A 21,815-nucleotide genomic window follows, 5' to 3' on the forward strand; every position below is an offset into this window, starting at 1 on the left:
AAATATTGAGTACTCTGGATGTCAGTAAAGCTGTGGAACTGGATGGTATTTCACCACGAGTTTTAAGAGAATATGCTAGGAAACTGACAGTGCCTTTGACCTGGCTTTTTAATGAAAGTCTGGCTGTGGGAAAGGTGCCCATGGAATGGAAGGAAGGTAAGATACTGCCATTGCATAAGGGCAGTAGCAGACTGGAAGTGTCTAATTATAGGTCAAATTTGTGTGTCATCAGCAGTTAAGATCTTGGAGAAAATAGTGAGGGACCGTATACAACAGGCATGTCAAACTCGTTTACCTCCAAGAGCCAAATTAAGAATTATACATCAAGCCATTGGCAATTCTCATAGAAAGGATGTAAGTTCTGTTTGCTACAAACTTGGTATTAACTAGGTCTACCGACTCACTGATGAGACCTCAATAAAGGTTGAAACCGGTCTGGGTAGTGACCTTCTCTCATAATGTAGAACAGTAATACAGCTCCTAGGAGCTAAGTTCACATTATGGGTAAATACCAAGAATAGTGATCGGAGCTTGCTCCACCCTTACTATGAGTTGCCTCAGTTTGCACTACCAAATGGGCCAGGTGTTGCACTATCCAGGTATTTGCTTACGCTTGGAATCGTCGAACTTTATATAGTTTCTATATTCGCCATGAAACTCTTTGAGTTTCTTATTCAGCTAAGAAACAATATGGAATGTAATATCCCTTAACTTAAATAAGTTCATGTCGCCAAATCGAAGCCTTTCGTTCTTCATATAATTAGTTAATTTTAGATTAAGAATAGAAACAATGCCATATCCTTTCAGATTGTTAATGGAAGGAAAAATCTAACTTTGAAACATAAAGATTGTTGTATAGTTTACTATGAAAAGCATAGTAAATCATGAGCATTAGCTCGTATAATAACAGATGGAAATAGGAAAGATGCAATATAAAAAATTACGAATAAAGATAAAATCCAACCCAATAAATACACAGTGATGTAAATTCGAAAGTAAAAAAATAAAACTAAAGCCTAAAATATTATCTTTAAAATGGCAAAGATCCTATAAACGACTGATATGATTTATCCTATGACTGATCTTAAAAATTACAAGATATCAGTGAAATAAGTGTCTTCTGAAATTTGGAATAATCCCTATGGACAACTGATATTTCTTACATGATTTGTCTTAAAGAATCTTATGGTATGAGATTATGAGACAACGGTCATTATTAGAAAAAGACTATAATTTCTGATTCTTTCTTTTCTTTTCTTTGAAGGACTGCATCGTTCAAAACAGCTCTCATAAGATTATTTACCATTCATATCTCATCATTCTTAAAGACAAAACATATGGTAAGAAATATCAGCTGTCCATAGGGATTTTTATGAAGCTTTAGATTTTCACTCATTACATCATTTTTAAGATAAGTTGCATTGTAAGAAACCATTATCCTCTCAATCTGTCCAAAAGAGGTTGAGGCTACGACAAACAATAGCTTTAACATATAATTTTATTTATTGCTGACCATAAAAACAAACTTATATTATAGCCTACCAGTTTCGCCAGCAGACTGTCTGGCTTTTTCAAGGCGTTTATGAAAAGACATAAAAACTTGTAAATGCAAATTGAAAGGAACATAAAAAACGTTGTAAACCAACTAGTAGCTAAGGTTACACGTTTGCGTGACAGATGACTTATTGTTCTTAGTCATTATCACGCATGCGCGTTTGTTGTAAACATGTAATGTGATTACTGGTTAGCTGTAGTTCAGCTTGATTAAGAGAGAGGATAAGGTTTTTCCACGAACTGTTTAGAATTACACCCTGATTTCTGTTGAGGTTTCCAGCGGTTATTGACACTATTGTGGCTTCCTTGAATAAACGATGTCTGTAGTCATCATTGAGATAGCCGGAGGAGATACTTCTGTTGTGGTTTACATCACCAACATGTTCTTTTTGTCTGATTTCTAAGCTCCGTGAAGTTTGTCCTATGTAAGCAAGACCACAGGAGCAGGGAATGTAATATACTCCTGGATATTTGTAGAAAGGAACCTTATCTTTTGGGGATCCTAAAACTTGTCTGATGCTGGTGGTTGGTTTGAAGACCACTCTGATGTTGTAGGCTCTTAGTATTCTTGCTTTTTGATAAGAAATTGACTTGATGAAAGGGATCACTACAATAGAAATGTGCTGGGAGTGTGATTCTTCTTGTCTGGGGTTGTCACTGTATAGATATTTTTTTATGATGTTTTGAGGATATCCATTTTGTGATAATATGTTGGCTATTAGTGAGAGTTCAGTCTGAGTATCCTCCTCTTCTGATATAAACTTTCTGGCCCTATATTTCAACATGTGGATAATGCTCAATTTGTGTCTTGTGATGGTTTGAAGTATAATGAAGATATCTTATAGTATCTGTGTGCTTTCTGTAAATAGATAATTTGACACTGTTTGATTGTTTCTTTATCAAAATGTCTAAAAAATGCAGTTGGTTGTTGTTTTCCACTTCCAGAGTGAATTTTATCTTGTTATGTATTGAGTTGATTTTATCCACAAACGATTTTAGGTTTTCTAAGCTGTCTTGCCATATAATGAAGATATCGTCAACATATCTCCACCATGTAAATGGTCTGAAGATGATTGTGGAGAGAATTTCTTTTTCAAGTTTTTCCATGAAAAGGTCTGCACAAGACGGTGATAGTGGGCTTCCCGTTGCTAGGTCTTCTAATTGTTGGTATATGGTGTTGTTGACCTTGAAGAAATTAGATTGAAGGCGGTGTCTAAACATCTGTGTGATGTCTAGAGAAAAAAGATCTTGGATGATGTTTATTACCTCTTCCACTGGTACATTGGTGAAAAGGGATACAACTTCTAGATTGGCTAGCATGTCTGTTGGTGCAATCTTAATGGCTCGGAGTTTATTTACAAAATGTTGACTATTCTTGATATAAGATTCTGTTGATCTTATTTTATTATTTAATAAGTTTGCAAGATGCTTTGCCAAAAGGTACGTTGGTGATGATCTTCCATCAACAATTGGACAGAGAGGTATATCCTGTTTATGTATTTTAGGTGTCCCATATAGTCTTGGAGTGATAGGATGTGAGGATTTTAGTGTTCTCTTCACTTCTTCTGGCCAAAAGTTACAATTTCTGATTAGTTGGTTTGTTTCATTATGATTTTTTATTGTGGGGGTCTCTGTCTAGGATCTTATAAGTGGAGTTGTCTGAAAGTAATACGTTTAACTTATCATAATAATCTTTAGAGTTAAGGATAACTGTAAAATTTCCCTTATCAGCCTTAGTAATAATGATATCTTTGTTTTTCTTCAAGTTGAGAATTGTCTTTCTATCATAAGGAAAACGTGTCGAGAATAGGTTGTTTATCTTTGGCTAGGATTATCGTACTTTTGAATCTAATAGTGTTAGCTACGTTTTGCGGTAGTGGATACAGGCCTTTTTCAATTCCACACATGAAATCCATTTTAGGAATGTGTTTGGGCGTAATCGAAAAGCTAAAACCTTTTTTTTTAGAATGTCAGATTCATTTTTTGTGAGACTATAATTTGACAAATTAAAAATCACTTTGTCGTCCAGGAGGTTATTTTGTGTCTGATATTTTTTCTTGTAAAGTTCATTGAATTTCCTAATTTGTTTGTCCTTATAAAGTTTGAAAGTTTTTTCATAACTGCGTTGTATCATTTGATCTAATTGATTCCATATGGTATATTCTAAATTGTTAGAAATTTCATCAAAGAACTTACAGCAATTAATATCACTTTTATTTAGTTCGTATCTCGTGTGTTGAATCCTTTCTCTTACAAGCGCCAATGAAGTGCATAGATAATTTTTTTTTTAGCTGATATAGAGTTGATATGACTTCCGACTATGAGGAACTTTGGAATGATGGAGAATTCCCTGCAACGGTTAAGGAACAACGCAGTTATGAAAAAATTTTCAAACTTTGAAAAAGGCCTATATCCACTACCGCAAAACATAGCCAACACTATTAGATTCAAAAGTACGATAATCCTAGCCAAAGCCAAACAACCTATTCTCAACACGTCTCCCTATGATAGAAAGACAATTCTCAACTTGAAGAAAAACAAAGATATCATTATTACAAAGGCTGATAAGGAAAATTCTACAGTTATCCTTAACTCTAAAGATTATTATGATATGTTAAACGTATTACTTTCAGACAACTCCACTTATAAGATCCTAGACAGAGACTCCACAATAAAAAATCATAATGAAACAAACCACTAATCAGAAATTGTAACTTTTGGCCAGAAGAAGTGAAGAGAACACTAAAATCCTCACATCCTATCACTATATGGGACACCTAAAACACATAAACAGGATATACCTCTCCATCCAATCGTTGATGGAAGATCATCACCAACCTACCTTTTGGCAAAGCATCTTGCAAACTTATTAAATAATAAAATAAGATCAACAAAATCCTATATCAAGAATAATCAACATTTTGTAAATAAACTTCAAGCCATTAAGATTGCACCAACAGACATGCTAGCCAGTCTAGATGTTGTATCCATTTTCACCAGTGTACCAGTAGAAGAGGTAATAAACATCATCCAAGATCTTTTTCCTCTAGGCATCACACAGATGTTTAGACACTGCCTTCAATCTAATTTCTTCAAGGTCAACAACACCATATACCAACAATTAGAAGACCTAGCAACGGGAAGCCCACTATCACCGTCTTGTGCAGACTTTATCATGGAAAAACTTGAAAAAGAAATTCTCTCCACAATCTCTCCCAGACCATCTACATGCTGGAGATATGTTGATGATATCTTCATTATATGGCAAGACATCTTAGAAAACCTAAAATCATTTGCGGATAAAATCAACTCAATACATAACAAGATAAAATTCACTCTGGAAGTGGAAAACAACAACCAACTGCATTTTTTAGACATTTTGATAAAGAAACAATCAAACAGTGTCAAATTATCTATTCACAGAAAGCACACAGATACTATAAGATATCTTCATTATACTTCAAACCATCAAAAGACACACAAACTGACCATTATCCACATGTTGAAATATAGGGCCAGAAAGTTTATATCAGAAGAGGAGGATACTCAGACTGAACTCTCACTAATAGCCAACATATTATCACAAAATGGATATCCTCAAAACATCATAAAAAAATATCTATACAGTGACAACCCCAGACAAGAAGACACTCCCAGCACATTTCTACTGTAGTGATCCCTTTCATCAAGTCAATTTCTTATCAAAAAGCAAGAATACTAAGAGCCTACAACATCAGAGTGGTCTTCAAACCAACCACCAGCATCAGACAAGTTTTAGGATCCCCAAAAGATAAGGTTCCTTTCTACAAATATCCAGGAGTATATTACATTCCCTGCTCCTGTGGTCTTGCTTACATAGGACAAACTTCACGGAGCTTAGAAATCAGACAAAAAGAACATGTTGGTGATGTAAACCACAACAGAAGTATCTCCTCCGGCTATCTCAATGATGACTACAGACATCGTTTATTCAAGGAAGCCACAATAGTGTCAATAACCGCCGGAAACCTCAACAGAAATCAGGGTGTAATTCTAAACAGTTCGTGGAAAAACCTTATCCTCTCTCTTAATCAAGCTGAACTACAGCTAACCAGTAATCATATTACACGTTTACAACAAACGCGCATGCGTGATAATGACTAAGAACAATAAGTCATCTGTCACGCAAACATGTAACCTTAGCTACTAGTTGGTTTACAATGTTTTTTATGTTCCTTTCAATTTGCATTTACAAGTTTTTATGTCTTTTCATAAACGCCTTGAAAAAGCCAGACAGTCTGCTGGCGAAACTGGTAGGCTATAATATAAGTTTGTTTTTATGGTCAGCATTAAATAAAATTGTATGTTAATTATAAACGACCAAATATGTTTAGTTTAAACAATAGCTTTCCAATTCAATCTATATGCAGGCATGTTTTACTTAAATTTCTGTAAGAGTTCAGACTGTATGCATTGTTTTCTATCCATTTCCTTCTAGGTCTTCCCAGTGGTATCTTTCCTTCTATTCTTCCGTTCTTGAGAACTCAAGGAAATCTTTCAGTAGGCATGTGCACATATGCACTTGTTTTTCTTTGATTCCTAATATTATTTGAAACATGGTTGCTTTTCTATCTCCTGATTGGTTTTCCTTTAAAACCATGCTGTTTGGTATTATTATCTTCAAACTCCATGGAGCCAAAGATTCATCATGGGAGGTCCCTCTGTCATACATGCAGCTCTTCATATGAAGCCTTAACCTTCACATTTTCAGTTCCCACACTTTCAAGCAATGCATTCCAATCATTCGCCACTCTCCATGCAAAAAAATCTGCTTATCACTCCTTTGATAGTACCCTCCTTACAGCTTCCAAAGTAATGACATTTTGTTCTTCTCAAAATTCTAACCTTAATCTGATAAGAACCACTTATGTCTATCATATCACCTCTTTTATCCACTACACTATAAACTGTATCTTCTCAACCTTTCCTCATACTCAACATTCCAGAGACCAGAAACCACCTTAGTCAATCACCTCTGAACCCTTTCCAATATCTCTTCATCCATTTGAAAACCAAGTGACCAAATCTGTACACAGTAGTCCATTTGTGGCTTAATAACAGCCTGGTTAACAGAGTTGTTGGTGTATCTGCTCTCCAATCACAGATCATGTGTTTGAATCACACTGTGGGCATGGATGATTGTGAGTGTCTTTATATGGGAGATGAATTTCATCACCAATACAAGATCACTGCCTTGCTTATTGGAGGCCTGAAGTGGCTTGAAAACGTTCCATGTTTGGTCTCTAGAGCATGTTTTCCAGATTATGTAAAAAATAAATAAAGTTAATAAAAATAGACGAAAAACCCTTAGCCCCCTCCCAACAGTACTAACGAACTATAGGTTTACACAAAAATTTTAATGGGTAGGAGCCACATAAAAAAAATTGAGGCCTTATATAATGGAACACAATCCCCTTTCTTCTACAAGTCACTGTCCTCTGCATCATTGCCAGAATTTGTGGCATCTTCACAATTTTAGCAATCTGTCATCTGAAGTTTATATTCCTATCACCCATCACCTGCAGATCTATTATTTCATCCACCTTCCCTAATATATCCTCACAAATTGTACTCTACATCCCATCTTTGTTTTTCAAATTTTAAAACCTTATACTTTGCAACATGGAACTGGCAACCTCATTTCCATGCCATTCAGTATATTCAAGCCCTCTTGTAAAGCCACATTTGCTCTACTTGTCATAGTTCTTCTTACCTTGTATCCATCTAGTGACTTTCTTCTTCCAGGCTATTGCTCCCTATACAAAACTTGCTGATACATAACAGACAGCAAATCTCCAATCTAGTGCACTAATCTAATATCCATCCCCATCCTTTCTAGTTTAACTATCAACTTACGTAGCAATTATTAAAAGCAGTTGCAAAATCTAAGTATGCTACTGTATCCTCTCCCTTGTCCAATGCACCTGTCACCTTATTGCAAACAAGTAAGCAGATTACTAAATGTGACCTTCATTTAGCAAATCCATGATTCCAATGAAAGAGAATGCTGCTGTCAACCAATTCTGGATCTCAGTTCTCACTAACCTCTCCAACACTTTAACCACATCTGACACACAGGTGGACCTATAATTTGAACCTTGAGTTCTGTCACTGCAATTTATTGCTTTTGAATGAGTAAAGTGCTTGCTTATAATTTAAAAAAAAAAACAGTTAAGATTTGTTTATTGCCACATAAATTCAGATAATTCTAAACTCTTAACTGTTATTTACAGATGTACAGATGTATTTAGTATAGATGTTATCTATACTCTTTTTGAAAAAAAGAGTGTAGGTAACATCAATTGTAGATTTCCCTCCCCTAAATTCCATTGTCTCTGCTCCTAAATGTTCTTCATATACTTTCTGTGTTGTATAATTCCTATATGTGCAATTTAATAAGGTTACTGGTATTTAATTCACTCAACACCTTTATATATATATATATATATATATATAAATGAATTTAAATAACTCTATACCGAGAAAGAAAAGTTTAATGTTAAGATACGACTAGTTTCGTTGAAAATTCAACTTCTTCAGGTATTACAGGCAAAGAATTAAATAAAAAATAACAGAGACATGATAAAATACAATAACAGTTCTAGTATAAAACACACAAGTACATTTAAAAACAAGAATGCATGCTTGAGTTCCAACTGAAGTTGACTACATGCGTGAGCTGACACGAGTGCGCCAGTATTTGACAGTGGCAATATGTGCATCAGAAATATTGTAGCTAAGGCTGTTATTAATATGAGATGAATCAAGCAATATTTCTCTAGATTCAATTATTCTTCTTTCAAGTTCATCATAGCACACATGGATATTAGAAGTTTGTGGCCAGTCTATGAGGTGTTGGCGGCCTTCGTCCGAGTTGATAGAGAAGAGAATGTGGCTAGAGAGAGCCATATATATATAAACACGTATATAAAATATTTTATTTATATATATACACAGGTATCCCTTGCTTAATGCAGTTTTGCTTAACGCGGGATTTGATCAATGCATCGAAATTAATCGCGGCAGTCCCTTGATATACGCGGCAAGAGTTTTGATTAATGCGCCTTTAAACCTGCGGAGCTCCCAGTTCATCTGACAATACATGCAAGATGTTTAATATAAATATACATACACAATTCAGTGTATAGCTTGGAGGTCTTGAGCAGCTGTACATTCATATGTTATGAGTGATATTCCGCACTGTTTTTTGCTGTCAGTTTGGTTTAACACCTGTTATATAAAGGTTTGTAATATTGGACAGTAAAATTGTATCTGAGAGATACCGCGACCTACGATGTCAGTATAGTATGGTTTAGTTTTTTTTTTGTTTTTTTTTGTTCAATAATTTTTAGATTGTAACTGAAAATAAATAAACCATCATGTAATACTGAAATAGAGAACCAAAGGCTTATTTATCATACATCTCCTCCAGGAGATGTGCTTTACATTTTTGGAAAATACTAAGGAAACTGATCTGGAGCTTACTCCACCTTTACTACGAATTGCCCATAAGGTTGCTTATGCGTGCATCTGCCGAAACTCTTTGTTTCTATATATTTGGCACAAAACTCTTGTAGTTTCTATATTCGGCTATGAAATAATGTTGGATTCAATATCCACTTAATTTGTACCATTGTGTATTATATTTGCAGTGTTTTTTTTCTTTGTTTTATTGCTTGTTTGCCGAAGTCTAGAGAGTCATTTTGCTTGTTATCGTAGAATTTATGCCGATAAGAAAAAAAAAAAAAAACTAAAACTGCTCAAACGACTCTTGATAACTTCTTTTGATAAAAAAATTGCAGTAAATAATGTAGGTACAAGCATTTATTAAACATTTACTTTGCATTCATTTTTTTATCTTTCCTAATAGAGTACCATATAAAACGAATTATTAACACAGTAATCGATCATGGATGAATTGTAATCTTTACCATTCATTATTAGATTTGATTAACGCGATTTTGATATACGCGGTAATATCAAGGGATTAATTAACCGCATTAATCGAAGGATACCTGTATATAGGAATTACTCTTCTCATACATAGCATATGAGTCTTTGGCCTCCCTGGAGGTGTCACATAATAATAATAATATTTATGTGATGTAAATATTGTCCATTCACAGTTATTCCCATTTTTCTAAGATAGATTCTTTGACTACTTTCTCCATTCATTGGGAATTTATTCAGAGCTTATGACTCGGTTGAATAACTGCACTAAATAATGCTTTGCTGTTTCTCCTTCATTATTATTATTATAATTAACTGCACAGGGTGCTTAAGAGTCACAGCTGTATAACTGAGAGGAGACCTACACATAGCCTTTAAAGGAATGCGGAGAACCGACCAGGGCTGCTGACCTAATGTCCAATCCTCACCTTCTTGTGGTGCACCCTGTTGGATATCTACTTGGATACTGAACGAACAAGGATGGGCTGGCAATTTGGGATTTAGCCGACCAAATTGTATTCTTATTGGTTAAACCAAAATAAAAAATGATGGTACGACATGACAAAATTTCATGACGGCTGGGGCGTCGCCCAGTTAAACAAGGACCCCATTGTTTTTGCCAGGGAACCAGGGCGAACAGCGAAAAGTCAGCTACTGGAACACATCTGAAAACAAACCCCAACTCAACATCACCAGAGTTAAAGATCGGTACTATCAACATACGAAGCCTGAATGGCAAAGAAATGGAGCTAGCTGAGGAATTAGATAAGTACCAGATCGACATAATAGGGGTGACTGAAACAAAAAAGACAAAAACTGGTGAGATCTTTCTGAGCAATAAATACAAAATGTTATATTCAGGCAATGACAATCAAGGAAAAGGAGTAGCCATAGTATTCAACACAAAATACGAGGCTAATCTTCTTGAATGGCAGTCAGTCTCAAGTAGAGTAATGTGGGCAAATATGAGAATGGGGAACTGGACAATGAGACTTATTTGTGCCTATGGTCCCACAGAAGGTTCTTCTACTAAGGTAGAAGTGGAGGAATTTTTTGATGCTTTAGAAAAAGCAACTGACACAATGAAAAAGGAAAAGTTGGTCCTTGTTGGGGATCTAAATAGCAAAGTAGGAAATGATTGTGAGACATACAAAAATATTTTGGGAAAATTTGGAGAAAAGAGCAAAGCTAATAATAATGGCAAATATCTGTTGGATTTCTGCTCAGGACATGGACTGGTTATTACTAACACCATATTCCAACATAAAAATGTGCAAAATTCACATGGAGAGAAGAGGCAAGGAATAAGAAAAGTCTCATTGACTATGTTATTGTTGATAGTGATGTTTTCTCCCTGGTGCAGGACACCAGGGTTTACAGAGGATTTGAAATTGGAAGTGATCACTATTTAGTCTTCAGCAGGATAAAATGGAATTTCATATTGAAAAGAATAACATGTAAGAAAGTTTTAAAGCGAATAAAAGTTGAGCAGCTCTCAGATGTGAACTGTAGACTAAAATACACAAAGATTATTGAAGAAAAAATGAAAGAGTTTGAGAACAGGAATCAAACCTTGGAGATTCAGTGGCAAACTCTAAAGAAAACATTGATTGATTCTGCCAGAGAGGCATGTGGTGAGGTTGTCTGCAAGGATAAAAAAATCAGAACTCCCTGGTGGACACAGGAAGTTAAAGAGGCACTGAAGGAAAAAAAGAAAGCATATCAAAAGTTCCTGTCAAATAAGTCAGCTTGGGCTCTTAGAGAATACAGAGACAAATGCAAGAATGCTAAATACTGTGTAAAACTAGCTAAACAAAAGTCATGGGTGGACTTCGGCAAGAATATAGAAAATAAATATCAAGAAGGTGGCAAAATATTCTGGAGGTTGTTGAAGAAGCTTAGGAATGGAGGAAAGAGTGCTGTAAAAGGAGTAAGAGATGATAATGGTGACATGAAAACGGGAGAAAAAGATATCATTGAAGTATGGAGTAATTACTTTGAAAAATTGCTAAATGAAACAAGCAGTGATGACAGCACAGTGGTAAAATACACTAACCAGGCATGCAGTCAGGAATACATATCCATACTTGAAGTAGAAAAAGCCATCAAAGGCTTGAAATGTGGAAAGGCAGCTGGAGTAGATGATATTTGACCAGAAATTCTGAAGTATGGTGGTATAAGAGTCTTACAGTGGCTGCACTGCATAGTTCAGAAAGTCTGGACAGAGGGACGAATTCCCGATGATTGGAGTAGAGCTCTCATAGTACCCATATATAAAAAGGGAAATAAAACTGAATGTGAGAATTACAGAGGTATTTCCCTACTGAGGTTTCCTGGCAAGATCTATGCAAGTATACTTGAGAAACAGTTGAGAAGAATTGTGGAAGTAAAGCTTGGTGAAGAACAAGCTAGATTCAGGCCAAATAGAGGATGTCAGGATCAGATCTTTAATTTACGACAAATAGTCGAGAAAGCATGGGAATATAACAAAGATGTGTATTTAAGTTTTGTCGATTTGGAAAAGGCATATGATAAGGTGCCACGAAAGAAGCTATTCAATATGCTGCAGTTATATGGTGTCAATGGGGCATTATATCAAGCAATACTTAGTCTTTATTTGCGTTGTAAGTCAGCAGTTAGAATTGAAGTAAGTACAGGAAGATGGTTTAATGTTAAATCTGGTGTGAGACAAGGATGTACATTATCCCCTCTGTTATTCATTATCTACATGGATCACATTATGAAGGAAAGTGGTATTAAACATGATATCAAAATTGGAGATGTTAATGTCAGCTCTCTGCTTTATGCGGATGATGTTATACTTCTAAATAAATCCGCTACAAGTCTGCAAGATTCTCTGACTAAATTGAATAGTTGTTGTAATAGATATGGTATGAAGATCAGCAATAAAAAGACAAAGGCAATGAAAATAGGTAGAATCATTGAAAATTTCAACTTTGTTGTGAATGGAGAACCTGTGGAACAAGTAAAACATTTCAGCTACTTAGGATTTTTAGAAGATGGCAAATTAAATATAGAAATAGACAACAGAATCAGCAAAGCTGGTATGGTGGGAAGTAAATTGAATAAATTCATATGGAATAAAAGAGAAATTAGTCGGAACACTAAATTAGCTGTATACAAGAGAGTGTTCAAACCAATTTTAACTTATGGATCTGAGAGCTGGGTCAGAAGTAAAACCAAAGACCAAAGACAAGACCGCAGATACGAGAGTCCTGAGATTATAGGCATGAACAGATGGCATCAATGGCAATATCACATAAAAATGAGGATATTAGGAAAGAACTTGACATTGTCAACATCCAGGAATGCATTAGCAGAGCTAATCTCAGGTGGTATGGTCACTTAAACAGAATGGGCGAAGAAAGATTAATGAAACAAGTTTTCTCTGCCAGGTTGGCAGCAAAACGACCCAGAGGAAGACCAAGATATAGGTGGATTGATACGGTACAAAGTGCTTTAGACGATAGAAATATAAGATCTGATAATGTTGCAGTCTTGACAAGTAACAGAGTGATTTGGAGGAAAATTGTAGATAGGCAGTTAGTAATGATGTAATTTTTTTCATGTAGTACTATCATATACATTTTTTTCATGTAGTACTATCCTGTACACCCCCTCCCCTTGAGGGTACATGGCAGGAATTTGATGATGATGATAATTAACTGCACTAGATAAAGTTCTGGATGTATGAAGTATCTATCGGTTTCAATTGTCTGATTCCAGTATCTATTTCAGTCATTAATATTTTGGGGGTTTCCTCAGTTTTACTAAAATTTGTTTCAAATTTTAGAAATATTTTTAACTTCACCAATCAGATTGCTTCTTTAATTTTTAGTGATACAGGTTTGTGTTTTTTTTTTTTTTTAAGTTATTTTATTGTGCTATATACTAATTTTATATTTTGATGGATAGCTGCATTCAGACATACACTACATGGAAAGAAGTCAATGAACTCCCCAATGGACAGGGTGCATCATGACATGTAACAAGTCATGTGTTTCTAGCCAGTATAAACTGGAGGAATATGATGTTCCCAAGTCAGTGCAACTGTATCCAGGTGAAATGGCTGCAAGAAGGGAACTGACAAAGTTTGAAAGAGATCTGTTTGGCAAACAGTTGAAAAATTGGGACATCACAGGTCAACAATCAGTGATACCATACTGAGATGGAAGTGCAGGGATTGAACTGCAAGTGCTACCTGCAGTGGACAACCCACCAAACTTACCAAGTGGGACCATAGGATGCTATAAAGGATAAAAACCACCATTTGTAGACAGTCATGTTGAATGCAGGGTTACAGGCATTGAATGGAACATGAATCTGCACAAAAAGAACCAAAGCTCATAACATACACAGGACCGCACTATGCAAGCCCCACATTACCCAAACCAACATGCAGTATCATCTTCAGCATGTCCTAAGAATGCTTTCTTCAAAATGATTAGAAATATCAGTCATTATAGAATCTTGACAATTTTACACACATTTTAGGCTTTTATTCTACCTTCATCAATTTATATTAGTAATTGTCTAAATATTTACTGGTTTATTTTTTATCTTTTACTTTATGTTACATCATTCTTTTACTCTTAATCATTCCTAGTTCCATTTCCTAACACAGATAAAGTTGATTGGTTTATCTATCTGGGCTCATTGCTCTCTGCCAATGGGAGTCATATGGAGGAAGTAAGAAGACAGATTACAATGGAAAGATCTGCAATAACTCAGCTTATTAAATCTGGAATAGAAAAATATCTATCAACACAAAGATAAGACTCATCAGATCCTTAGCTTCTCTATGGTTCTTTACGATTAAGTCTTTAACAATGAACAAGGCAATTAAGGAAATGATCAATGCTTTTGAAATGTGAACTTCTTCCTTGGACAGAGAAAAGAACCAACCTGGGCATCAGAGATAGAATAAATCTTTAAATGAGTCTCTGCAATATGGTGGTGAGAAAAAATCCTCAGATAGTTTGGACACATCTTAAGAAGGGAGAAAATACTGCAAAACTCTTCATGCAAGGCAAGATGCAGGAACTAGAAGAAGAGGCAGTTCCCCATGAAAGATGGCCATTTCAAATTCCTGCTCTAACTGAACTAAGGTTAGATGGTTGGTTAATTTGTTTACGGTTTATTAAAGCAAGAACAGCAAAGGTCATACTGTGCCATAGCAAAGGTTACAGCAGTAAATAAATAGTCAAAGATAAATTAATATACAATATTCATCCTGAAAAAAGTAAGTTTAGCAATGCATTACCTATATATAAACAAAATTGTAGCAAAGGTCACAGCAATACACAAGGTCAAAGGCTACAGCAGAACATAAAAGTAAGGTTGGAGGATGCACTCAGAAAAATAGAAGATGGAGACAAATGGAGAATCATCAGCCATGGGGAGAAATGACTAAAATATTTCCACTTTATCTCTATTCATTTGTATTATAGAGATTAATATTCTGGGTTAACTAAGCTTTTCATACCAAAACATTTCCACACAATTAGACCTACTTTCCAGAAATTCCTGGAAAGTTGGTCTTTCCTTCCATTAACCTTGAAAGATATAGCAATGTTTCTATTCTTAATCTAAAATTAACTGCATCTCTTAATCATGTTCATAATTTTTAATCATGTATAGTAGACAAAGAGAAAAGTTATGTGAGGAGTGCTCCATAAAACATGAAGTTTGTGACATATATTTGTATTGGAACTTAATAGGTGCAACATGACCATGAAGCTCAGAAAATTTTAAATAAATATAATAATATTCCTTATTATTATTATTTTTTTTTTTTCATTTTACAACAGTTGCATGTTTTATGGATGTTAAATAAAAATATTTCATTTTGGAAACCAGATATCAAAAAATGGGATATATCACTGTCCCGAAAACATGTCTGGAAATCTGGGCCTTTTTTTTTTTTTTTTTTTTTTTTTTTTTTTTTGTGAAAATGGGACTATCCTGTTTAAAACAGGACAGATAAGCACCCTACCCTAGATCATATCCCATATGAGCTAGGGTAGGGTGAACATCTTTTCTTTGAATATTCTTATGACATGGCAATACCTTGAGTTTCCTCCAAGTTTGTCGTAATCATCTGTTCTGTAGTTGCACGATATACCCCTTAACTGAAAATTTCACATATGGCAATCTCCCAACTGAAGAATGCAAGAGATGAGAGGCAATGTGGCTACTTAGGTTATGGATGGACCCCTCTGATGCTATTGCCAAATCCGGTACTTTCAAACAAGTTCCTCCCATCACTAGCTGTTTTAAGTAATTAACTGTTAATTGGTAAATAAATTTCATTTTCTTCCTGCCCATGTTCTCTCCTCCTTTCATTCTATTCCTATAGCCGAAGTCCCCCAAAATAATTATTCCGCTTATGTTCATTTGCAGAAAGATATGTATAACATATACATATCTTTCCTTACATCCCTCCTGGCCCACAGCACCAGTCTGTATACTTTGTCTTGTCTTCTATCTCACAATGGATTGCCTCAAATGCAGAGCCTTCCTGTTGATCTCCTACTATTTTTTGGCTTCAGTGTATTGCCTGTCATGAGCCACATCCATTCCAACATTCCATTCTACCCTCCCTAAAAATACTATATCCCTCACATTCTATCCCTGCATCAACCAAGTCTCATTAATGTCTACAACATATGACAAGGTTACATCAACCAATGCCAAAAAACAACCTGTTATTATTTTTCATGCTTCTGGGATTGGTATAGAAACACATCTGCTCTTAGGCACCCCACAGTTACCTTCACTCTTTGTAATGACTACTCCATTCAATTCATCCACTTTAGAAAATAGATTCCACATTTTTTCAGCCATTCTCTCCATCGCTAGCCTCATGGGTGCCTGCTGTTCTTCTGTCCATCAAATTCTTTCCACAGGTCTATAAACTGAGCCACTCCTTCTACACATCCTATACACCAATTGTATGCAATCGGTGACCTCCACCTTGTCTTGTCTATCATACTGTGGCAACAGAATCACATTCTTTATTCTGTCACTTTTCTTTTTCACTTCTTCCAATAACTTTCATATCTTCCCTCATTTAATACTGAAACTATTACAAGCATATTCCCTCGATGAGTCATTGGACTCCCTGGAGGTATAATAATACCTTAATGATATGTGATTTAATCTCCTGAATTATGCAGTGCAATCAGTCAAACTTTAATACCATCTGTTTTCAGAAAATCAACTAAATCATCATTTCCTCAAACTGCCTTTTCATATTTCAAGTTTTCTGATGGTTTTTCTATCTCATCCATTAAAAAGCATTTTTCATTGCATTTCTCCAAGATATTTCCTACTATTCTATCCATTTTTATGTCATTTAATACATTTTCTGATTCATTACTCCAATTATACCTTACAAAATGTGGATACTATAAACAGGGACATAACTTGGGGCGTGGATTCTAAAATGTTCTCCAAACCTAATGCATACAATTGTGTAAGACAAAATTTCCCTTCAAGATGTTTAACTAATCTAGAGTTACTTCCATGGCCGCTGGCTTAAATTTTAACCCTGTGGTCAATTTAAAAAAATGTAACTTAAAAATTTTCGACATGTTATGCATAAAATTTTTATTTACGAATTACTAAAAGTGCAATTAGAAGCCATTAAATCAGTGTTGGCATTTTTTACAAGGGAACATGAATAAGCATTCAAGGAAGAATGTAAGTAGAAAAAAAAATGTTGCTAACCGCCTTTCCATGTCCTTTTATTTAAAAAAATAAGTAACTTATGAAGTTTTCATGCCTATGCATATCTCAGTGGTAAAAAGGAATTAAATTCTTCAATGCGGATGAATGAGTAGTAAACTGTTTGGTTAGATTTTAACCCAGTCAAATCGATAACTAAATAAGGGGAGAAAACGGACCAATTCTGAAGAGTAATAGTACTAATAAATGGACTGATCATATCTGCAGATACTCAAAATGCCATTTACAGCATCTCCATTACGAATTAAACTAAATCTGATATCAGCTGACGCATAAAACGAAACCACTGTGTAATGTTGTGTTCATTGCACTGTCTATGTCTACAATCACACACGCAAGCATTCATCTCTAACTACAAAAATATACTTACTGTAGCGATCTATATAGCTGAAAAAACAACTAAGTTCCAGGTTTCCATATAAATAAAAATGTTGTCGGTACATTCAGTAGCATTACTGTAAAACCGAATACATAACTACCTGTGCTCGCTATTTCCATTTCAGAAGTTGTCCGTAATAGAACTAATGAAAGGCATCTCGGGAAGGATCTTGCGGTTCACAGCTCAAGGCAAACGGAAGCGATTGCATGTAATTTCCTATCTCATAAATTCTTCTATTGAAAATAATTTTAATGCTTCATGATACTATTACACAAATATGTCAGTGTCAACCTTATCAAAAAAAAAAACTCGTTAATAGACATATATTGGACTTAGTATCTTTTCTTTGACCTGCTTTACCTAAACCTTTCCTTCCTGTGAAACTGTATTGCTGACTCTATTGACATTCTCTATTGAAATTCTATTGTTGCTGTCTAAATGTCACCAACTATCCTAAACTTTTTGATTTGCCTTCATTAAATCACTTTTTTGCCTTACTCCCACTTTCTTAAAAGAGAAGTAATCGTCCGCGATTTTAATTCAATAGCGACTAGCTTCCGTTTTCCAAATGCGTTGACCCAGCAGAAAGAAGTACTGAGGAATTTGCTATAACTAATGATCTCACACAAATTGTTCACATCCTACCAGAAAACTAGGTAATCTTAACTACCTTCCAAAAACTCTCTCTCTCTCTCTCTCTCTCTCTTGACCCATGTGGAAGAACTCACACCATATGCATGAGTGGTCCATTTTGTAACTGATAGGTTAATTTTAATATCATTAAGTCTGTAGTCTGCTCTGATTTTTTTTTTTTTTCATTTTCCATTTGTACGTTCCATATAGGAAAGTGACAGATAGAAAGTGGGGGGGGGGAATAAAGAAAGTTCGAGCTAACCTGGCAACAGTCTCTGCAGACTCGAGTTCCTTGATTCTGGTGTGGCTGGAAATCCAGCACAGGCGAACATCTAAATTAAGTAATGTCACATGGACAAATAGACCAGAGAACAGGCACTTAATAGACAAAAAACATAGAACTCTACAAACAACATAGAATTATTGTTGCATAAATTGCACCAAATTGGGATGGAATGAATCTGGTGATTTGGATTAGATGATGGCTGGTGGACAGATATCAAAGAGTGGTTTATGGAGGAGTTGAGTCCACGAGAAGGAAGATAACCAGTGGTGTACCTCTGGGCTCAGTACTTGGTCCTCTGTTGTTCAATTTGTACATCAATGATATATGAAATAATTTGCTGATGGTGCTAAACTATGAAGAGAGATCGTAAATGAATGTGATGCAGAGATCCTGCAGAAAGACACAAACAGACTAGCAGTATGGGCAAAGGTAAATGGCTGCTAGTTTAATGTGGATAACTATAAAGTGATGCACTTTGGGAAAAAGCGATCTCAAGTTGTGCACTATACAGATGGACCTGAACTGCAGGAAGCTGATGAGATCATGAACTTTAGGAAGATTGTTAACACGAAGTTGAAGTTTATAGGACATAATGCGAAGCTTTCCAGAACAGCACATAAGATTACTTGGTTGTTGAAGAACAGCCTAAAGAGCAGGGATAAAGAAGCTGTTGTTCCTAAGTAAGGCTATAATAAGGTCACATCTGGACTACTGCACTCAGATCTCGATACCCAGATTCCGTGGGAACGAAGAAGTGATGGAGAGGATCTAGAAACGAGTGACAAAGATTGTTGCAGGTCTATGGAAGGCTCCCTATGAAAATAGATTAAAAGGCTTAAAAAACTAGCTGATGTGGGAAAACGATGAGACATGATAGAGACATATAAGTTATTAAGGGGATTTTATAGGATTTACACCAAAGACTTTTCTTACAAGAGGTCTGGTTAGCCATGGAAAAAGGTGTTAGGACTAGATTTTTTTTTTTCTTGGAAAGAGGTGAATAAGTGGAATGGATTCCCAGGGTTGGTTGTGATTACTTCTTCAGTGAATGAGTTTAAGGAGACATGTGATAGGAATTGTGGGAATAATCGTTCTGCCTGCAATGGGTCTTCTGACTCCATGGAGATAATAATAATAATAATAATAATAATAATAATAATAATAATAATAATAATAATAATAATAATAATAATAATAAATACTGTTAGTGGGCTAGAGATGGCATAATGTTCAAAGAGGATGAAGTGGCGTAAAAATTGTTCATTGGAGTGTCCTGTCACGATGAGTTCTTTGTCCACTTGGGGATGTCATCTAATAATAATAATAATATGACAGAGTAACTGTGTAACATCATAGAGAACGCTGCCCTTATGCACGGGCAAGAGGGACACCAACCTCGCCCTTTGGTGGGTTACATATCATAAACGCAAAAAAAAAAAAAATCTTAAATAAGAGGCAAAAAATAGAACTGAAAAATATGTGTGACTGGGTCTAGATCATTTACAACCTATTTTTCATAAACTCTCACAAATAATAAGCCCTGTTCAAAAATCATTTAAGGAACTATTTAATTCCCCTTCAGAACTTCAATCTTTCTAAATAATTAATTTAAAAAAATGTTATTTTAATATGCTAGTATTAAAAAAAGGGTTTATATATTTGTTCGTTTGTTTATTTTTGGCCAATTTCAGAGTCAGTGAATATTTGAGCAGCCAAGTAGGAATTTGCTGCCAGGAAAGAACTCCATTGTTTCTTGTTTTCCAGCAACCAAGAAAAACTGATTTCCTTTCTATGTAAATCCCACCCACAATAGAATATACACCTCTCACAAATTTGTATCCCATCAGAGCTAAGGATTACATACTACCTTCCATATCCTTATGAAACTGGCTAACTCACAAAAGGTCAGCTATACTATCACCAGACGCCTTCATCCAAGATGACATTCAACTCCTCGTAAAAAGGATACCATGGGAGACAGAAACCAGATACCTTGGAATACAGCTGGACAAAAAACTAAATTTCAACAGCCACACCAAGCTCATAGGCACAAAGACATCCAGAGCCATAGCCCAACTCTACCCCCTGATCAACCGCAACAGCAATTTGGATACACGCAACAAGCTGCTACTATATCAGATGGTAATATGACCAGAAATCACATATGCATCCCCAGCATGGAGTCGCACATCCAAAATCAACATCCTGAAACTACAGAGGATACAAAACAAGTGCCTGCGGATGATCCTGGACGGCTCCCATAGTTCGTCAGAAATACACAGACCCACAGAGAAACCGGAACACCAGACATCCATTCCCTCCTTCACGACCATGCAGAAGTTCTTCAACAAGGCGCACTCTCATCCCAACCCACTACTCAGACAAGTTTCCAGTTATAGTTACAATTTGTGATGTCACGACTATCACAAACATAAAAGACCCAAGGAAATCCTGCTCTCAGCAAAACAGAGCTAACCCCATAGTTCACAAATTCTGATTGCCTACAATCTTTAGCAACAAAGTTTTTCCTAAAAACGTCCATATACCTCAACTAGTTCAGCAAGCTGTAGCCTACGAAGCAACGGATATATTCAAACATAAAAGACCAAAAGCCAATTTAACTACCTGTAGCGATGCATGATCTCCATGCCCATTTAGGGCGAGCAAACTGCTCATAAAATTTTACTCTCATTGTAGCCGTAACAGATAGCGGGGAATATGAAAAGCATCTTGCTTCACCCCTGAAGCCATTAATGTCAATTGTCAAACGGTTGCATGGTGGTATCGCTGCTCCCATTTTTTATAGTTTTAAAGTGGTTCTAACTCCTACTATTCTTATGAAAGTTATGGTGTTTTTAATTTAAAAGTGTCATAAAGTAATTCTGCGTGTCACGCTGAAGACAGTGATATATAATTCATCGAAATAGGCCAAGTGGAATCCAAATTTTGAGTGTGCTGAAAATTGAACAGAGTTCATCGTGGTCACTCACGAGCATAGAACAAAGGACGTCGCCATCTTTACAGTTGCTCAAGGGAAGAAAGCTGAGTCATGAAGTGCAACAAGTGCCTGAAAGATTTCTTGTCCGATTGAAGTCATATAACCTGCAGGAAATGCCTTAGGAACAGAGGCGTAGTGAGGCTATGGCCAATGTGGCCCCAGCCATAGGCGCTAATTTTACATAGGCACAAAAATTGAGATTTTAA

At 35.6% G+C, this 21,815-nt stretch overlaps 1 protein-coding gene across 1 annotated transcript in view; it reads right to left on the reverse strand.

Moving 5' to 3' along the window:
- Positions 1-17,826, reverse strand: part of LOC150099048 (uncharacterized) — an 88,222-nt gene extending 70,396 nt beyond the window's left edge. The window contains exon 1 of the mRNA XM_090405224.1: positions 17,684-17,826. The gene's annotated coding sequence lies outside the window, so the exon portion shown is untranslated. The remainder of the gene's footprint in view (positions 1-17,683) is intronic.
- Positions 17,827-21,815: the final 3,989 nt, after the last annotated feature.

This window comes from Typopeltis vanoorti, chromosome 15 (genome assembly GCF_054136105.1).
Source record: "Typopeltis vanoorti isolate ZY-2024b chromosome 15, IOZ_Tvanoo_1.0, whole genome shotgun sequence".
In the NCBI taxonomy this organism is placed as follows: domain Eukaryota; kingdom Metazoa; phylum Arthropoda; class Arachnida; order Uropygi; family Thelyphonidae; genus Typopeltis; species Typopeltis vanoorti.